At 40.2% G+C, this 21,673-nt stretch overlaps 1 non-coding gene across 1 annotated transcript; it reads left to right on the forward strand.

Annotated features, from left to right (window-relative positions):
- Window positions 1–10,104: 10,104 nt before the first annotated feature.
- On the forward strand, window positions 10,105–10,211 carry LOC126058165 (U6 spliceosomal RNA). Its single transcript, XR_007513123.1, has one exon. It is a non-coding gene; the product is annotated as a U6 spliceosomal RNA (small nuclear RNA).
- Window positions 10,212–21,673: the final 11,462 nt, after the last annotated feature.

Raw genomic sequence — 21,673 nt, forward strand, 5'->3', positions numbered from 1 at the left:
TATTTAATTTAGGGTTATAATTGTGAACAGCTACAGGGAAAATGAAAAAAAAACAAACATGGAATTTTAGCTAGAAAATTTGAGTTCAAAGTACTAGTTCTTTTATTTAGTATGTTTCTCTAACCAGTTGCCATTGAGTTGATTCTGACTCATGATGACCCTATATATGACAGAATAGAACTATGCTCCTTAGGGATTTCAGTGGCTGATTTTTCAAGAAATAGATGACTACGCTTTCCTCCAAGTAGTCTGTGCATGGACTTGAACCACCAATCTTTCACTTGGCAGTTGAGCGTTTTAACCATTGTACCACCAGGGGATTCCTCTATGTACTTCTAACAACCCTTTCAACTTTCTAAGCCTCCATATTTGAAAATGAAAATAATACTACTGGCTCACAAGATAGTTAATGAATATGATGTGATAGTATGACTATAGTTATAAAGTGCAATACAAATATTAGTTATTGCTGTATCAATTCCAGTACTGATATCATTTTATTGTATTAATATAACATTCATCTTATGAAAGTGCCAGGGAACCATAGAAAGTGGGAGATGACAGAAAAACATTCCTGTGGGGAAATATAAAATTCTAAATATAGAAATTATAAAATTCTGTATTAAAAAAGCTTAAATGTTAAAATTTATTTATTTTTCCATAAAATAGAGTGATGTTTTAAATTTAACATTTAACCAGGAAAATATCTCTAACTTCCTGGGTCTGATACAATGCCGTGAAAAAGTGTGTTATTTCTCAGAATAATCTTTAGGCAGAAAAAGAGTATCATTAGCATTTTTATACCTGAGTTTCCTTCTCCTTTCAAAAGAGATATGAATTCTGTAAAGCATGTTTCAAGAAAATACCTCCAGTGTAAATAGGATTTCAGGTTTGTTTCTTTTCAACATATCCTTTCCAGCATTCACTCATGTAAATCCCTGAAAAGATAAGCCTATAAGTGGAAAAAAAGATACTCCCTGAGAAACCAAATCTTTCTCTTGTCAAGGCTTTAGTTTAAAGACTTGAGAAATTGTTGCTCTTCTACTTAACTTTTAGAAAGGGCTAGAAGACACATTCTTTATGTGATTGGACATAGTTTTCAATACCTGAGGCCTTTGTCTCAGGTAAAATATACACCTGTGCTGGCCTTGATCTATTAATTCTTAGACTCAGAATATCTCAGAATTTTGGAGTCCACGTCTCCAGGGATGTAGAGGCCATGTTGCTCTTTCTCCTTTTGATATTTAAATTAATTAAATGTGATTTATATTGCTCTTTCTTAACATTTTAAGCATTTCCCATGTCCCTATTTGATCTTGGAAGCCCTGTTGGCGTAGTGGTTAAGAGCTACAGCTGCTAACCAAAATGTCAGCAGTTCAAATCCACCAGGTGCTCCTTGGAAACCATATGGGGCAGTTCTACTTTGTCCTATATGGTTGCTATGAGTCAGAATCAACTCAACATCAATGGGTTTTTTTGGTTTTCTACAGTATTTAACCAGTGGTTAGCCAATCTGTGCTTGAGCTCATCCACAGACAGGGTACTGGTCCATGCATGTATTCATTCATTCATATTATGATCATCATCTACCATGCATCTAAAAACTTCTGTCAACTGCCCGTTTTTGCTGTTGGCTGCCATTGAGTTGCCTCCAACTCATGGCAACCCCGTGTACAACAGATCAAAATGTTGTCCAGTGCTGTGCCATTTCCATGATTGTTGGTATGCTCTAAGGAGCCCTGGTGGCATCATGGTCGGAGTGATCAACTGCTAACTGAAAGGTCAGCATTTCGAAACTAGCAGCTATTCCATGAGAGAAAGATGTGACAGTCTGTTTCTGTAGAGATTTACAGCCTTGAACACCCTATGGGGTCGCTATGAGTTGGAATCGACTCCATGGCAGTGGGTTTGGTATGCTCTAGTCCATTATTTCTGCCACTGTGTATTTTGAGTGTCTTCCTGGGGGCTCATCTTCCAGCACTATATTGGACAATATTCTGTTGGAACCACAGAGCTTTCATTGACTAATTTTTGGAAGTAAATCACCAGACTTTTCTTCCTAGTCTGTCTTAGTCTGAAAGTTCTGATGAAATTTGTCCACCATGGGTTACTCTGCTGGTATTTGAAATACCATCAGCACAGTTTCCAGCATCATAGCAACACACAAGCCACCACAGTACCACAAAATGACAGAAAAGTGGTGGTAATAACTGCCTACTATCTGCTTAAAACCAGACTTTAACTCTCCCACCAATTATCTCAATTAAGCCTACCTTTCCTTTGGACTCAATTGATCTGAACAAGTGCAATCTCTCTGCCCTTTCTTCAGTAAGTAAGTCCAAAGGTAGCCCCAGAGGGTTTCTGGCTTTTTCCTCAGAGATAACTTTCATATCAATTAAATTAGACTCCAGATGCATTATCTTTAACATATTCAATCACTCCCTTAAATTATCCCTTTTCCTTTTTGCTAACACACACGAGCTTCTGGTTGCCTGGAAAGCTCTTTACTTGAACTGCCCTTCCTCCATCATCCTTTCTGAAAACTATTCAAGGTATCTCCTTTTTACCTGTTTGATTTCTGTCCTTGTGGTGAAGTAGTTCTCTGGAAGCACTTTACGGCCAAATACAGTGGTTACTCCTCAGTCCCCATCCTCCCTTGCGTCTGATATTCATTTTAAAGAGTTAATTACCTTTACTTCTTGAAACTCTTCATGGGATTTTAAAAATAATTTTTTCTCAGTTTTTCAATCTCGAACTTTCATCTTTTCTGTCTCTTTAGTGCCAAACAGAAACCTTAATTGGATAACAACAATAACCACTACATACTCAGTTCTTACGATTTGAATTGTGTACTCAGTTCTTATGGTTTGAATTGCATATTATAGACAGACATTATTTCATTTAATCCACACACAATTTAGAGAGTATGTAATACTATTCCCATCTACAGATGATAGCATTAAGTTTTAAAGCAGTTACATGCCTAATATTCACCTCAAGGCTTGAGTCTATATAGTCTCTCCCTTTCTATCTCTACACTTGTTTCCCACTCATACCTGTGCATTATATATCATTTAAATACTAATAGATTATAAACGATTATCTCCAGCCCAGGCCTGTATTCTGAAGACAAAACTTTTATATCCATTTGCTCACTTGACATTTATATTTGAGGTCTTGAAGCATCTCAGCCTTATACTAAATTCATGTCTTCTCTTCTGCCTCATTCAGACTTCTTTCATACACAAGAACACAAACTTGCTCTTCCCTTCTCTCTCTCACACACAGACACACACAGACACACACACGCACAGCGGAAGCCCCATGTTCCATACCTTAGCAAATGGCATCACACCTGCCCACTCATCTGCTCAAGCCAGCAATCTAGAAGTCATTCTTCATTTTTCTCTCTACTCCCCAATCATTAGCAAGTTCTATTAGTTTCTCTTTCAAACTACGTCTCCAGACTCTCAGTTTTGCTTCATCTCCCATGCTGTCACTTTAGCAAAAACCACTATACTTCCTCATCGAAACAACTGAGATGAGTTTTTAACTCACCTAACTATGTCTCTTCTTGTCTACGTCCATCCGCTCTCTGCAGAGAAACCTGCGTGAAACTTTTATATATATGTTCCACCCTATCACTCCCTTTTCTAAGTCCTTAAATGGTTTCCATTTGGATAGCTACATGATTTGGCCTTTGTCTACTCCTATTTTACCTCTTCCCTTTCTCCCCTAATGCACTAGGATAGAAATGCTTTGCTTTTCAAGTTCCTGGTGTATTCTAAGCAATAACTGATCTCTGCGTCTTCACAGGTGTTACCCTTCCCATTCTAATCTATAATGGCTGATTCTTTCAGGTCTCAGGTTAGTTTGCCTCCTGAGAGAGTCCTTTCCTGACCTCTCTATCTTAGATGACTACTGATCTCCATCAACAATTTTCTCTTATAGCATCATCTTCCCACATCTATCATAATTTATATTAAGGAGCCCTGGTGGTGCAGTGGTTAAGTGCTTGGCTGCTAACCAAAAGGCTAGTGGTTTGAACCTGCCATCTGCTCTGCAGGAGAAAGATGTGGCAGTCTGCTTCTGTAAAGATTACATCCTTGGAAACCCTATGGGGCAATTCTACTTTGTTTTACAGAGTCACTATAAGTCGCAATTGATTCACTGGCAATGGGTTTGGTTTTATAGTTATATTTTACTTGTTCATCTACTGGACATTTTATACTAGACTGTAAGTTCCATGAGAGCAGGCAGCATGTCTTTATTTTGTTCATGTCTATATTTCTAGTTTTTATCCTGGTGCAGAACACATAACTGTATTTAATAAATACCAATGAGCAGCTAGGAAGTTGGGAAAGCAACATTTGATCCCATGTCCAGCAAATATCACAGTACAACTTTTTAACCCCTGCACTATACTTATCGTCTCTTCCCTTTTCTGATGATCTACATCTGGGCATCAATTCACAAGCCTCATGAATGTCAAAGAGAATATGAATGTGGTCTTAAAACCAAGATATCTGGATTTTTTTTCTGGAATCCAGAATCAAAGATTTCCTCTCAATAAGTTAGTAGCCCATACTATCTATGAATTTTATTAATCATGGTCATAGAAAAAAAAAAGGATAGGAAAGAATGAAAACCATAATTTACATCAATGTTTTGAGGTCTAATCTGCAGGGAGTTATCAACCAAAAATATTATGTGACAGTGCTTTTAATTCTAGGAAGACTAGCATAACATTTTTAAGATGGCTGATCCTGCAGCTGAGCCTGAGAGGAAGGCTGCAAAGCAGTCGGATCTCCGCCTGATTTCTCATGTTTAGAGTTCACATGGAGAGCTAACCAACTTGCACACACATTTGCTTCCTGTTAATATGATTTAGTTCCATAGTCAATTTGATTGAAAAGTATTAGGCATGAATGTGGAATATCTGGAATTAATTTCTTAGCCAGGGTCAGTATAGGATCAGCCAATAAGCAAGGTGCGGTGGATTAATTCTAGCTGTGGTCTTGTAACTCCCACCCAAGTGATTGTGAGATGGGGTACTTGTGGCCTACCAAGAGGATTGGTCATTTTTGCCTTAAAAGAGAGCCAATTCCAGACCAGAAAGGAGGAGTCCACCACCACCACCACCACCAAGAAAGGAAAGAGCCAGCAGCAGAGACCTGGCAGCAAGAGACAACATGGTGGACTTCACGGAGAGAGAAAGCTGAGCACCTTTGGGCAGAGACTGAGGGCCAGGGAGAGGCATGCCTGTGAGCACGGCTAAGGAGAGGCTATGCTGATGGAGGAACTGTGTCCTGGTTGTTCTTGAGCCTGAATCATAACTGTTAATTCCCTAATAAACCCTAATAAACCCCATAATTGAGTGCCGCCTGTGAGTTTTGTGTGGCCACTGCAATGAATTCTTGAACTTAGAAGAAAGTGCTGTGGGAGGGATGGTTGGTGTCAGAATTAGTAAAGATGGCAGAGAAAGGAGGCATATGCCACCTCCGCCTCATGGGAATCAGCCTTGGGCTGTTGATCTTAATTCTCCTTTCTCCCTGGGAAGTAAACGGAAGTCAGACACTGCCCTGAAGCCATCTTTACACAAGGTAAGCACAGACTTACTTGTGCTTACATACTAATCTTTAGTGAGCGATTTCACATTTTTTCACCACACGGGAGATTCTACTTATAGGTATGGCTGGCAACTGTTTCTCAACCTCATAGCACCTTCCTACAGGATCAAAGCCTCTTTTCAAGTGTACAGTCCATGACAGGGACAGATGACCCAGTAAGCAAGGTAAGCATGGGTGTACTTACTAATCTGTAGTGAACAATTTCACAAAAACATGTGAAATTGTTCTCTACAGATAAGTAAGCACAAGTAAGCGCATACTTAAACCATGCCCCTGGCCAGCGTCCTCTAGAAAACAGAGCCTGTGGCAAAAGTTCATGTGCTATCATTTATTGAGGATTCCAACCAGCAGGAAAACAGAAATGAGGGGGAAAAAAGATGAGGAAGGACAAAAAAGTAAAGACAGACATTACTGAGCTCCTTAGAAGCAAGAATGGTGAGTCTTTATCTCATGCATTTTGGACATGTTGTCAGAAGGGATTAGGCTGTGGAGAAGGACATCATGCTTGGTAAAATGGAGGGAGGGTCAGAGGAAAAGAGGAAGACCCTCAAGGAGATGGATTGACACAGTGGTTGCAACAATAGGCCAAACATAGCAACGATTGTGAGGATGGCATAGGACTCGGCAATATTAACTTCTGTTGGACATGGGTTGGTATCAATCAGAACTAACTTGACGGCACCTAATAATTATCGGAACCACCTTAGGGAACCACCTTAGGGAACCACCTTAGGGAACCATCTTAGGAAAGGTAATAAGAACCACTGCATTTCAGAAGATTTTCTCCAGGAGAAGATGGGAAGATGAATTTATCTGTAGGTTCCCTCCATATTCATTTGGGCAAAATCCACCCTATGGGGCATTAACTTTCTTGCATTTCTGTATTGTGTGACCTAGTCTCTCCAAGCTGCTGTCACTATAGGTCCAGTCTAGCTAGCAAGCCAGTGGCATGGTCTCTCTTTGCCAGCATCACATGGAGCTCATCAATCTATAATGGTTAGAGTAGCAGCTGTAGAGACCTGGCTCCAGGACAAAGGGAAAAGTACAAGCTGCTGCTTGTCAAGAGCTGTGAAGGGTCTGGAATTTTATGCTACTTGCTAGCTAACAAGTTAGTCTGTCTCAGTTTCATGGATGCTGGCAGAAAACAGATCACTGAGTAAGAAAGAAAGACTTTCTTACTCATAGTAATAGCATAAACTAGAGGATCAGCACTTGTGCCAGTTCCCTAAACACCAATTCCCACAGGGTGACTTGAGAGCCTGGTTATACTTGAAACACACCAGGTTGCATTTCAAGGGAATGCGAGGAACCTGAAGCTTGGGGAACTTGAATCTTTTATAATGGGCATTAAGCTTGCCCAGCCTTTGCTCTGGAGGGAGACATTATCTTATGTTGTTATTAGTTGCAGTCAAATCCATTTTGACTCATGGCAATTCCATGAGTTCAGAGTAGGACTGCTTCATAGGGTCTTCAAGACTGTGACCCTTCAGAAGCAGATTTTCAAGCCTGTCTTCCGAGCTGCCTCTCGGTGAGTTCAAACCACCAACCTTTAGGCCAGTAGTCCAGCACTTAACCATTTGTACCATCTAGGGCCTGGACGGTAAAAAAAAAACCTGCTTTTTTCTCTGGAGAGAGATACTACCCATACCTCTGGAACAAAGGCAGTCAGTATCTCTGCTTACAAGATATACAGAATTAGGAGAGATCCATGGATGACTGTCTCCCAGTACTGCTCCAGCCAGAAAGCAAGAAACGTGTGAGTATTTGAGGTGGCTTATAAAATGAGCGTGGCTGTTGTTATTGTTGTCTCGTGCTGTCAAGTAGATGCTGACTCATGTCAACCCTGTGTGTTTCAAAGTAGAACTGCTCCATACAGTTTTCTTGACTGCAATCTTTATGGGGAACCCTGGTGGTGCAGTAGTTAAGTGGTCAGCTGCCAACCAAAAAGTGGGTGGTTTGAACCTACCAGCGGCTCCATGGGAGAAAAATGTGGCAGTCTGTTTCTGTAAAGATTTATAGCCTTGGTGGCTAACAGATATATGAGGAAATGCTCAAGATCATTAGCCATTAGAGAAATGTACATCAAAACTACAATGAGATACCATCTCGCCCCAACAAGGCTAGTATTAATCCAAAAAACAATAATAAATGTTGGACAGTTTGTGGAGAGACTGGAACACTTATACACTGCTGGTGGAAATGTAAAATGCTACAACCACTTTGGAAATCAATTTGGCACTTCCTTAAGAAGCTAGAAATAGAACTACCATATGATCCAGCAATACCACTCCTTGGAATATATCCTAGAGAAAAAAGAGCCTTTACAAGAATAGGTATATGCGCAACCATGTTCATTACAGCACTGTTCACAATAGCAAAAAGACAGAAACAACCTAGGTGCCCATTAACAGATAAATGGATAAACAAATTATGGTATATTTACATAATGGCATACTACTCAACGATAAAAACAATGATGAATTCACGAAACATCTCACGACATGAATGAATCTGGAAGGCATTATGCTGAGTGAAATGAGTCAGTGGCAAAAGGACAAATATTGCATGAGACCACTATTATAAGAACTCGGAAAAGGTTTAAACACAGAAGAAAACGTTAATGGTTATGAGGGTGGGGAGGGAGGGAGAAGGTAATTCACTAACTAGGTAGTAGGCAGGAATTATCTTAGGTGAAGGGAAGGACAACACACAATACAGGGGAAGTCAGCACAACTAGACTAAAACCAAAGCTAAGGAGTTTCCTGAATACAACCAAATACTTCAAGGGACAGAGTAGCAGGGGTGGGGGCCTGGGGACCATGGTTTTGGGGGACATCTAGGCCAACTGAGATAACAAAGTTTATTAAGAAAATGTTCTGCATCTCACTCTGGTGAATGGTGTCTGGGGTCTTAAAAGCTTGTGAACAGTCATCTAAGACGCATCAATTGGTCCCAAACTACACAGGGCAAAAGAGAATGAAGAACACCAAAGACACAAGGGAAACATTATCCCAAGAGACAAAAGGGCCACATAAACCAGAGACTGCATCAGCCTGAGACCAGAAGAAATAGATGGTGCCCAGCTATCACCAATGACCACCCTGACAGGGAACACAACAGGGAGTCTCAGATGGAGCAGGAGAAAAATGTGGTGCAGAACTCAAATTCACGTAAAAAGACCAGACTTAATGGTCTGAGACTAGAGGAGCCCCTGAAGACATGCCCCCAGACTCTCTGTTAAGCTATAACTAAAAACATTCCTGAAGCCAACTCTTCAGACAAAAATTAGACTGGATTATAAAACATAAAATAATATTCATGAAGAGTGTGCTTCTTAGTTCAAGTAGATAAACTGTAAAAACTGTAACCTGTTGCCTTTAAATCAATTCCAACTCATAGCGACCCTACAGGACAGAGTAGAACTGCCTCATAGAATTTCCAAGGAGCTCCTGGTGGATTTGAACTACCAACCTTTTGGTTAGCAGCCATAGCACTTAACCACTACACCACCAGTGTTTTCTTCAAGTAGATAAGATACATGAGACTAAATGAGCAGCTCCTGTCCAGAGGCTGAATGAGAAGACAGGAAAGGACAGGAGCTGGTTGAATGGACAAGGGAAACTAGGTGTGGAAAAGGGGAGTGTGCTGTCACATTATAGGGATTACAACTAGGGTCACATAACAATATGTGTATAAATTTTTGTATGAGAAATTACCTTGAACTGTAAATTTTCACCTAAAGTGCAATTAAAAAAAAAATTACAGCCTTGGAAATAAATCATATGAGCCAGTTCTACTGTCCTACAGGGTAACTATGAGTTGGAATGGACTCTATGGCAATGGTCTTTTTTTGTTTTGTTTTTTTTAATCTTTATAGAAGCGTATCTTCAGGACTTTTTCTCCCAAGAGTCACTAGGTAGGTTTGAACCTCCAATCTTTCAGCTTACCACATGAGTGCAAAATGTATATGTTACCCAGGGACCTTTATATTTTCTTGTTTTCTGAGGTTTACCTTTTAGTAAATATTGTGGCAAAGGTTTAAAACATGTAAAAGATAATCTTTTATGCTCACTTTTTTTTGCCCTTTCCCAAGTAATTGTAGGTTGCTTAATGAGTTTCCTGGAATTTCAATACTCAGCGTGACGATGAGAATATCTTGCTTAGTTACTGTTTTGTTCTTAGCCTAATTTTTCTATTAGTGTATTTAGGTAATCAGAGCTATAGAAATTCTGAGATAAATACTACCTTCATTCTATAGCTGTAGAGACTGTGCCATCTGCGTTTAAAAAGTGCTATATATGCATATGTTATAAAGAATGAGGTTGATGCGAGAAACGTAACTAAATGGCAGGAAAGAACATAAATATCTATAATTGCATGTAACTAAGGATTTGAAAGTAACTTCATTCCATTTCATAGATTAGGAAAAGCAAACTCAGGAGCATTAAGAGGCTTAAATAAAGAACGTACCCACATGCTTACTTCGGCAGCACATATATTAAAATTGGAACGATACAGAGAAGATTAGCATAGCCGCTACACAAGGATGACATGCAAATTTGTGAAGCTTTCCATATTTTTAAAGATTACCCACAGGCTTAGAAAAAGCTTTTAGCTACGACATTTCCGATCAGCGTCTGATCTCTAAAATCTACATAATACTGCAAAAACTTGACTACAAAAAGACAAATAACCCAATTAAAAAATGGGCAAAGGCTATGAACAGGCATTTCACTGAAGAAAATATTCTGGCTGCTAACAGATACATGAAGAAATGCTTACGATCATTAGCCATTACAGAGATGCAAATCAAAACTACAATGGGATACCATCTCACCGCAACAAGGCTGGCATTAATCCAAAAAACAGAAAATAAGAAATGTTGGAAAGGTTGTGGAGAGACTAGAACACATACACTACTGGTGGGGATGTAAAATTGTACAACCACTTTAGAAATTGATTTGGCACTTCCTTTAAAAGCTAGAAATAGAGCTAGTATAAGATCCAGCAATCCCACTCCTTGGAATATATCCTAGAGAAATAAGAGCCTTTACAGGAGCAGATAGATATATGCACACTCATGTTCATTGCAGCACTATTTACAATAGCAAAAAGATGGAAGCAACCAAGGTGCCCATGGATGGACAAATGGGTAAATAAATTATGGTATATTCACACAATGGAATATTATGCATTGATAAAGAGCAATGATGAATCCGTGAAACATTTTATAACACGGAGGAATCTGTAAGGCATTATGCTGGATGAAATTAGTCAGCTGCAAAAGGACAAATATTGTATAAGACCACTATTATAAGAACTCGAGAAATAGTTTAAACAGAGAAGGGAATATTCTTTGACGGTTACGAGAGGGGGGAGGAAGAGAGAGAGGGAGAGGGTTTTTCACTAATTAGATAGTAGATAAGAACTATTTTAGGTGAAGGAAAAGACAACACACAATACAGACGAGGTCAGCACAATTGGACTAAACCAAAAACAAAGAAGTTTCCTGAATAAACTGAAATCTTCAAAGGCCAGCGTAGCAGGGGCAGGGGTTTGGGGACCATGGTTTTAGGGGACATCTAAGTCAATTGGCGTAATAAAATCTGTTAAGAAAACATTCTGCATTCCAGTTTGGAGAGTGGTATCTGGGGTCTTAAACTCTAGCAAGTGGCCATCTAAGATGCGTCAATTGGTCTCAACCCACCTGCACCAAAGGAGAATGAAGAGCATCAAAGGCACAAGGTTTTTATCAGCCCAAGAGGCAGAAAGCACCACATGAACCAGAGACTACATCAGCCTGGAAACCCTGGTGGCGTAGTGGTTAAGTGCTACGGCTGCTGACCAAGACTTTGGCAGTTCAAATCCACGAGGCGCTCCTTGGAAACTCGATGGGGCAGTTCTACTCTGTCCTATAGGGTAGCTATAGGGTTGCTATGAGTCGGAATCAACTTGACAGCAGTGGGTTTGGTTTTTTGGTTTTTACATCAGCATGAGACCAGAATGGTGCCCAGCTACAACTGATCACTGTCCTGACAGGGAACACAACAAAGAACCCCTGAGGGAGCAGAAGAGCAGTGGGATGCAAAAAGACCAGATTTAATGGTCTGACTGAGACTAGAATGACCCGGGAGGTCATGGTCCCCAGACCTTCTGTTCACCCAAAACAGGAACCATTCCCAAAGCCAACTCTTCAGACAGGGACTGGACTGGACTATGGGATAGACAATGACACTGGTAAAGAATGAGCTTCTTGGATCAGGTAGACTCATGAGACTATTTTGGCATTTCCTGTCTGAAAGGGAGATGAGCTAGTACAGGGGGTCAGAAGCTGGCCAAAGGGGGATGAAAAGAGAGAGTAGAGGGAAGGAGTGTGCTGTCTCATTAGGGGGAGAGCAACTAGGAGTATATAGCAAGCTGTTTGTAAATTTTTGTATGAGAGTCCGACTTGATTTGTAAACTTTCACTTAAAAAATTAAAATTAAAAAAAGAAGTACCCACTATTAAATCTTGATGCTTAAATTATACTTCAATTTTATGTTCTATGCTTACAGATGTCCCCTTTAAAAAGGTGTAACAGGTAAGTTTTTAAAAAGGCATTCTAAAACTGACACTGTAAGGCCTATCCTATTTAATATTTCAGAATAGATTCTGCTGTCTGGATAAGATTGGGGAAAACGATTAAACCCTTGGTTTTAGTATCATGGAGCCGTGTTGGTGCAGTGATTAAAGCACTCAGCTGTTAACTGAAAGGTCAGCAGTTCAAATCCACCAGCCATTCCATGGGAGAAAGATGTGGCAGTCTGCTTTCCTAAAGATTTACAGTATTGGAAACCCTATGGGGCAGTTCTACTCTGTCCTGTGGGGTCATTATGAGTCAAATTCAACTCGATCTCAATGGGTTCTTTTGTTTCTTTCTTTTTTTTTTTTTAGTACCATGTACAAAATAATCTTTGAAGGTTTTCTCCATGAATTCTGTATTGCTTTAGGTCCTGATCATTCTAAACAGTTCATTAGAGTAATTCAATTTGAAAAGCATTGTGTCCTAGCGTGATCCACACCAATGTGCCTTTCTGCTTGTGTCGGCTGTAAATTTCCAGCTCCAACTAGCAACCTCTTTTTTTTTTTTTTTCATAACAGACACTCACTTCACTGAGAGGAGCTCAACTATAAACATTTTATGGTCTGAGAAATCCACAGGCACTGAGACACACTGTGTTTAGAATTCTGAGAGCATTAGGGATGGGAGTTGGAGACTGAGAGGGCTAGTAGATTTTTTATTTATTTTTTACCCAAAATCCAAAGTACTAAAAACCTCCTGAAAGATCTGAAACTTTAATTTACATTAAAAAAAAACCTTCTTAAAAAATCAACAGATTCAGTCAACACAATTAGGAGTCTAAATCATTTTGTAAAGGGTTAAATCTACATAGCGCTGTTCAGAAAGCAGTTCATCTTGCTATAATACCTGACCCAAATCATGGGATACACTTATCTGAATGAAGCATAAATTGCACGTACAGAATCGCCAAAAAGGTAGAGAACTCTGACTCATGTCTTAACCTGCATCACTACCATCCTACATCCCCAAACTTCTCACTTTCCTCTGTGCTTGCCTTGGATGTGCTGTAATTCATCACTTTTCCACTCAGTTCTCCCATGGCTGACAATAGAAAGAAAGAAGATGAATGGTTTTAATCCTTACTACTGTGCTGCTCAGCACCACTCTGCTGCCAGCTGGTTCTTGCTGCAGCTCAGGGTTTCAGGAGCTTGGGTTCCCGTGAAAGTCTCACACAGAGAATCCAGAAATGAAGGAGGAAAGGCTCTTGTGGAGAAGGGCTTGTTTCTAATGCAGTAAGCCTTGGGTAGCACAACAGAGCAGGAACATGGGGCACACAGTTGTACTTCTGAGTGCTTAACAGCCACTTTGGGTGAGCTGATGCTACCCCAAGGCGGAAGGCTGAGTGAAAGAAAGAAAAGAAAAAAAGATAACACAAGTGGACAGAGCCTATTGAAAGAAGAAAGTAGTGTGGAATGACCTGATGAAAAGGATTGTTCTGCATTTGATTTGGCTAATGGTTTTCTCAAGGTTTAGGACAGTTGAGTGCTGACCTATTTGCTCGGAAATTGAAAATACAGTATCCCAGAAGAACAGGTGGAGACATCCAAGGACAGTCAGTCATAGGAAGAGAAGGGAAAGAATAGTTGGTGTGGGCAATAGCGACAGCTAGATGACTTGGCTTCCCGAAATTATGTCCCTGACCTTTTATATGAGACTTTGTCAGGTCTTTGGAGTAGATCCAGTTCTTCCTTGGTAGTTGTCCTTGATGCATAGTGCCAAACGCACTCATTATGAAAAGCGGTAGATGCAAATGTCAAGGTGATCAGAGTAATTGTTGGCTCTGGAAAGTGTAGAAAAGGAGAAAGGCAGCTTCCCAGGAAGGAAAAGTCAGACAGTGACAAACCGAAATTTGGTGTGCGGTTGTTAGTGGTATCAGGACCTGGGCACTTTCTTTCAGATGTATAAACATTTCCCTAAAGCACACCTTTAAAGGCTTTTGAACATCAAACTGTCCCTGCAGAGGGCAGGAGGGAAAAACAGTGTTCTCAAACCCAGCTCAAAGTATGGTGTGAGATCTGCTTTTTGACAAGCCTTTGCAAGGAACCTAGACACACAAGGGGCACGTTTTTGCGACCTCTGTACAATTCTAAGTACAGGTACTTTCAGCTTGCAATTTGGAAGCCCCTGGTCCCTTTAGCTAAGTTTAATAATAACTGAACCGGAACATCTATCGACCATTCATGCATTATACACACGAAAAACTAATGAAGCACACAAAACACTGTGTTCAAACCCAAGAAGTACACATCAGGAAAAAGAAAAAAAAAAAGAAAGAAAAAATGACAATAAAGCAGTTTTTGATCTAGAAATGCTGGTTCTAGACAGTAAGGCTAGAAAGTTTGCAGTGAGTCTTTGCCGAGAAAAGAAAAAAAAAATTTTTTTTTGAGAAAAGAGAGGTCCTAAAACTCTTCTGCCTCTTTAGAGCACGTAAACCCATTGCTGTTGAGTCAATTCCAACTCACAGCGACCCTACAGGACAGAATAGAACTGCCCCACAGTTTCTACGGAGCATCTGGTGGATTCGAACTGCCGATCTTTTGCTTAGCAGCCCTAGCACTTAACCACTATACCACGAGGGTTTCCTTTGAGCACATAGGACTCATATATTTCTATTATCCTTCCCTTTACCTGCCTATGCCATTCTCCCTCCTGTTCTTTCCATACCGTTTCCCTACATCCTCTCTGTCCCGCCTGTCACTCCTGCCAACTAGTCCATTCTTAGGTGATTTGTTTCTGCCTCCCACACAGATCTAGCTGCGTGTTATTTCTTTCCTCTGCAGTCTCCATCCCTCCCTCTTCTTCACTCCATCTCTGAAGTGGAACATACGTGCAGGCACAGCAGACACATGAACACACAGCTGTCCCGACTTCTCTCTGGCACTTTCCAGCAACGGACACTCCAAACATTTAGCACAGCACGACGAAATGTTGATATAAAAATGAGAAGCTCTTCACCTGCAATGCTAATTAATCGTAAACAAGTTCTTTTCAAGGTAGGAGTTCGGCACTGATGCATAGAGAGGGAGGAATTGGGATTCTCTTGCTAGAAGGCAAACAAAAATCCCTTTTCAGATGCTAGGTGGCAGTGTTACCTCATCAATAGGCATTCCTAGGCCTTGCCAAGCTGCACATTTAATTTGGTTTGAGTGAGATGCACATAAAAGTGGGGAACTCAAAGGGATGGACTGAAGCCAGGAAAATAAGTTGCTGTGACTGTCCATGAAGGGTTCATAAACATGGAAAGCTGGGAGTCATTTCTTTAAAAAGGATTCAGCCAAAGACAGTTGATATTTTAAGAGTCTGCCTTGTGATTTCAGCATCAAGATTTCAAACCAATGCTCTGTTTTTAAAATATGACATTGGTACAGAGATACCCCAGGTCTTCAATATTTTTCCTGCTCTACCTGCATTTCCCACCTGAATAAATGTGATCAGTATTCATAGCAATTAGAAAATAATCTGAACACCAAGCACTGGTCTGATGACTAAGGGGTCTCATGGGCTATTTGTCTTTTTCTTTCTCCTTACGATCATTGCCACTACAGTACCTTCATTCCCAAATTGCTCAAGATAGAATCCTCAGAGACATCTTTGAATCTTTCTTCTCTCTCTCATCCCAACCAATCACCGAGACTCGTGGGTGTGTTCTTATAAATATTATTCAAATCCACCCTGGCCTCTCAATCCCCATTACTACTGGCTTAGTTCAGTTCTTTCGTTTCCTTCCATGGAAGATTTTGGTAGACTTTTAATTGGCCATCCTTTCTTTTGTGTCTCCCCCACTACATAGTAACCACAGGAATAAAAAGTGGTCTGCCCAAAATACTGGTCTGAGCATGTGACTTCCTTTCCTACAAAACTAGGGTGGATACAAGATGTAGGATAACACCCATACATCTTAATGGGAGTTGCAAGGTGCTATATGAGCTGGCCTTACCTATCTTGCCTTCTTCTCCCACTCCTCCTTCTTACACATTGTACACTCAAGCCACACATAATCTCTCAGGATTCCCTTAATATATCAAATTCTATCACATCTCTAAGACCTTGCCCATGCTGTTCTCTCTGTTAGGAATAGCCTTCCTTCTTTTGTCCACCTGTTAAACACCTATTCATTAAGTATCTATTCACCCTCTCTAGAGATGCATTTCCAGCTTCCCAGGTGCAGTAAACTACTTTGTCCTCTGTGCTTGCATTTAGGGGTAGGCGTATAGATATGCACACATAGCGTTAGTACAGCATCTTCCAGAGGTTATTGTAATTATCTGTTTAAATGTGTGCCTCTTTTACTAAACTGTGAGCACCTCAAATTCAAAGATGCTTTCTTAATTATGTATGTGTCTCCAAAGATTACTTTGAAAGGTGTGTAACATATCAGTAGTTCAATAAATGATTAGAGAATGAGTAGAATATGAACTGTTTGTCAACATATTGATGCCCACAGAAGAACTGAGGCATTTTTGTTTGTTACAACTAGTGTTACTGGCATATAAGTGAATACAATCAGGGACACTGTTAAACATATAACGCACAGGCAGCTTCCCATATCAAAGAACTATCCAACCCCAATGTCAATAGTGCTGAGTGAGAAATCTTGGGTTATACAATACGCAAATGAGATAGTGATTTAGATACATGAACAACTGATATCAACGAAGGGTTTAATGTAAATAATTCAGGATAGGGAGAGGAGGGAGAGTGCCATTTGAGAGAGGGTCATCACAAAAGGCTTCTCTGATAATTGGCACTGGACCAAAGCTGGCATGAAGTGAGAGAGAGAGTCAAGAGAACAGCCAGTGTCATGCAGAAGATACAGTATGTACGAAGACATTAAGGCAGAGACAGGTTTGAGAAATTTGAGAAATAGCACATAGATCTTAGTGGCTGGGGCAGAGGAAATGAGGGGAAAAGTATGGGAGGTGAAGTCAGAAATGGGTCTTGGATCAACATCCAAAAGGCCGTTATAGGACTTTAGCTTCTACTCTGTGCAAGAACAAAGTCATTGAAGCATTTTGAGCACAGAAGTAACAATCTGACTTAGGTTTGATAAAGATCACTCTGCCTGCTGTGTGGATAAAAAAACTATAGAGAGTGGCAAAGAGGAAAAAAAAAAAAATAAAAAAAAGGAATTCTCCTACTGCAATAGTGCAGAAACTAGAAGACAGTGCTTTGGACCAGGAGGGTAGCAGTAGAGTAGCAGAAAGAGGTTAGGTCCTGGATATATTTTGAGGTAGGGCAAGTTGCATTTTATGATGGTTAGAACATACAGTGAAAGAAGGAAAGAAGTCAAGTTCTACTCAGTAGTTTTGGACTAAGCAACTGAAAGAATGAAGTTACCATTTACAGAAATAGGGACCGTGAGGAGATAAAGAGTACATTTATGCACAGGTTAAGCTTGATATGTCTATTGAGCTTCCAAGTAAGACATAGATTTGTCAGTCGAATGGAAAGCCTTGAGTTCAGGGAAGAGTTTAGGGCTAAATATATGTACTCTATAACTATGGCCTGCGTAGATGAGATAAACCAGAGAGTGAGTATAGATAAATAAGGCAAAGTTAGAGTCCTAGGACACTCCAACATTTAGAGATGTTGTAAAAATGAGGAACGTCCAGCAAAAGGGGCTAAGAAGAATCACCTAGTGAGTCAAGTGGAAAACCAATGCAGAGTGGTCAAAATAGAGGGAATATGAAGAATGTCAAGTGTATTCGATAGGTCAAGATAATGATGACTAAGAATCAACCACTGGATTTGACAATGTGCCTAGTAACCACTACAAGGGCAGTGTTGGTGAAGAGGTAGAAACAAATGCCTGGCTAGAATAGTTCAAGAGATAATACACTGTTTCTGGAAAATAGATATGTGATAAAGCTATTAAAAATTAAAAAGGAAAGAAATGATAGTCACAGAATTTAAGATAGTGGTTAGCTTTACTCTAGGGAAGGCAAGGGAATGGGTTGGAACAGAACACAGGGGTAAATGAAACAGAACTGATAACGTTCTAGTTCCTAAGTTGGGTTATTATGCTTGTAAGGATGGCGCAGGACCAGGCAGTGTTTCGTTCCGTCGTGCATAGGGTCGCAATGAGTCGGAACCAACTCGACAGCACCTAACAACAACATAATGTTAAAGGTCCAGGGAGAAAGATGTGGCAGTCTGCTTCTGTAAAGATTACCAAGGTTTCTCTTGGAAACCCTATGGAGCAGTTCTACTCTTGCCCTATAGGGTTGCTATGAATTGGATTTGACTCGAAGGCACACAACAATAGCAATCACAAATGTAAATTGAATATGATATAACTGAAACTTAGAAGAACGGGTAGGGTAAGTATAAGCTAGTGATTGGAGATGCTATAAAATCCAAGTTTTTTTTTTTTGCTTCTTTTTAAGATGAAACATATTGCATTGTTTCTATGCTGGTGGGAACTTAGAGGAATAAGCTGATGAAGCAGGGCAGGGATTGCTGGCAGAGTCAGGACTTCAGCTACTGGAATCCTGAATCTGTGCAATCAAGACTCACACTGCCTAGTTTTCATCTCAACGTCTCTTACAGACTTCATGCTGTAGTAGACGGCTTTCACTAAGATGGCTACTATCAGTTACAGAGTCATATCCTCCCAATTTAGCAAACCCAGTGGAATGAGACAGAAATCCTTTGCCTCAACATTTCTGTATCAACTCCAGAAAGAATTCTAACAAGTCCCGCTTGAACAGTAGTTGTCAATTGGCTACGTCTAAGTCACGAGTTCACATCTATGGTTAGGCAATGGCATCTAAAACAAAAACAAAAAAACAAACACTCTGCCATCGAATCAATTCCAACTCATAGCGACCCTATAGGACAGAGTAGAACAGCCGGACAGAGTTTCCAAGGAGCAGCTGGCGGATTCGAACTGCCGACCTCTTGGTTAGCAGCTGTAGCGCTTAACCACTATGCCACCATGGTTTCCAGTAATTATCCTAGTCTACCACAGTCATGAATTATTTTTAAAACCACAAAAAATACCTTATTAAAATGTTATGTTTTAATAACTGATAACACTGAGAAAGAAATTAGGGTGTCTTTTGACAGTGTGTGGCATCTTATACTTCCCAAAAGATCTATTCTCTCTCTTTTTTTTTTTCTCACTATGGAAATGAAGAGGATGTTGCAGACATTTTTTCTTAATTGGAAACTTTGGTTAATGTAAGAAGATGTCACAGATGAAGGTTTGATTGTAAAAAAGCAACAAGAGAGAGATTCTGAAATGTTAATGTCTGAATAGAATGGCACAGATGGTTTGAGAGAATCCAGACCCTTATTTTGGGCCAAAAGAGAGGAGCAAAGTGATTTCAGTGGCTATGTGGAGCAGTCTCTTATAAAGATATCCTTATTGAGAAGTGAATAAATGTACGCATGTGTGTATCTAAGTAAGTAAGTAAGGTGGGGAGAATTGTATCGAGCACTATTTTTGATTTAAGATTTTTTTAATGCCATTTGATTTCAGGTTGTTAAGAGGGGCCGCTAACCAAAAGGTCAGCAGTTCAAATCCACCAGAGGCTCCTTGGAAAATCTATGGGGAAATTCTACTCTGTCTTACAGGGTTAGTATAAGTCAGAATCAACTTGAAGGCAATGGGATTGGTTTTTGGTTTTAATTACTGGCATAAACCTATAACCCATTGCCTTAGACTTGATTCCAACTCATAGTGACCCTATAGGTCAGAAAGGAAACTGCCCCATAGGGTGGATTTGAACTGCTGACCTTTTGGTTAGCAGCCGTAGCTCTTAATGGCTATGCCACCAATATTTTCAGGGCTTCAAACCAGTTCGTTCTTTTTTTTTTTTTTGCGTTTTAATTTGTATTTCTAACAAGTTCCCTGTTGAGAATTTGCATTTCCACCCCAGGTATACTGAATTAGAATCTACATTTTACCAGGATCCTCAGTTGACTCTTATGTATAACTTTCTGGGAACTTGTTAGAAATGCAAATTCTCAGCAAGGGTTCAAACAAGGAGGAACCAGTTAAAAGTCCTAAATATTTTCCTTTTGAAATAGTTCAAATCTAAGCATCTTTGAAAGTTCTCCGAGAGCCAGATGGTATCCTTTACCTCCAACTGCAGACCAATACAGTTTGAGATTATAGATTTCTGAAGTTGGCACAGGAAGTGGGGTCAATTTTCCTTTGCAATCCTTACCTTCAGATCTTAGAGTCTACTTGCCATTGCCAAATGCCAGCACGGTCTTGTTTGAATTATTTGGGTAGGCCCAGAAGCACACATAATGGCTACTTTCTATCCTTGCAATTTTCCAGCTTTGCAACAGCTAGAGGAGACACTGCACAAAGATATCTTCTGGCACTTTTCCCCTCCCCTCACTTCCCCCACCCTTCTGGAAACCCTTCCTGAACCTTGCTTTCCTGCTTGCTCTTTCTTCCCCTTTTAATTCCCAACCACACTTCCTCATTAGTTTGTTCTCACTAACATCATCTTGTCAAAAATTCAGGAAGTTACAGCCTGCAGCAAAAGGCACTGAGAGTATGAGTGGAAACATGCCGGCAGTAGCTGAAAAGAGGGAAATAGGTTAGAACTAAAACTATAGCCAACTTTGGGCTGCAGGGAAGGCAACATTCCCCACGTACCAGGACTTTGAATTGCAAATAGAAGCCACTGGGTTTACTCCAATGTCTACAATTGGACAAGCAATGTGAACAGTATAAACAGAAAAGAGATGCAGAAATAAGACAAAAGTCTGAATTGCTTTCTGTTCCTAAAAGGTTTCACACACTCTAGGTACTGTGAGCAAATGAGCTAGCTGTCAGTCCCGCAGCCTGCACTGTAAACAATTATTATAGAAGTTTCTTTTAGTTTTCCCCACCTTTTTTTTTCTTCACGTGGTTCTCTCTGTGAACACCTTCATTAAATGCCAAAGGCCTTAAGCTAATACATCTTGTTTCCATCAGTTGCAAAACGTTCCCGTTTCTCTTCCCAATGCCCTGCTTTTGTAGTAACACCAGACTAGGAGATGTTGGGTGAGAGAGGAAAAACGAAACAAGGAGGAAAAAGATCATCAGTTTTAAACTATGTGGGTTTTTTGTTGTTGTTGTTATTTTTGAAGTGTGTTTAGCACAGAGACAAATTGTACATTTACCACAAGTCACCAGGACCTAACGAGCTCCTAATGTGTCCCATACTTCAAGGCTTTTCAGAACAGGCCAGTAACTTAGCAACCACAGTTAAACCTTGACAGGAATAATCATTATTTGTGTTGCAGCTTCAGGCTTCCCCACTGTAGGTTTCTCTCCATTTTTTTTTTTTTTTTTTAATGGACTCCCAAAACAAAGAAGAGCAGTTAAGGCTGAGAAGAGAGAATTTCCCTCCAGCTTCAGTAGGTCATAAGTGGCATGCTGGGAGCAGGAGCCTGGAGTTAGGCGTGACTTCCGCCA

Source organism: Elephas maximus, chromosome 1 (assembly GCF_024166365.1).
Source record: "Elephas maximus indicus isolate mEleMax1 chromosome 1, mEleMax1 primary haplotype, whole genome shotgun sequence".
NCBI lineage: Eukaryota > Metazoa > Chordata > Mammalia > Proboscidea > Elephantidae > Elephas > Elephas maximus.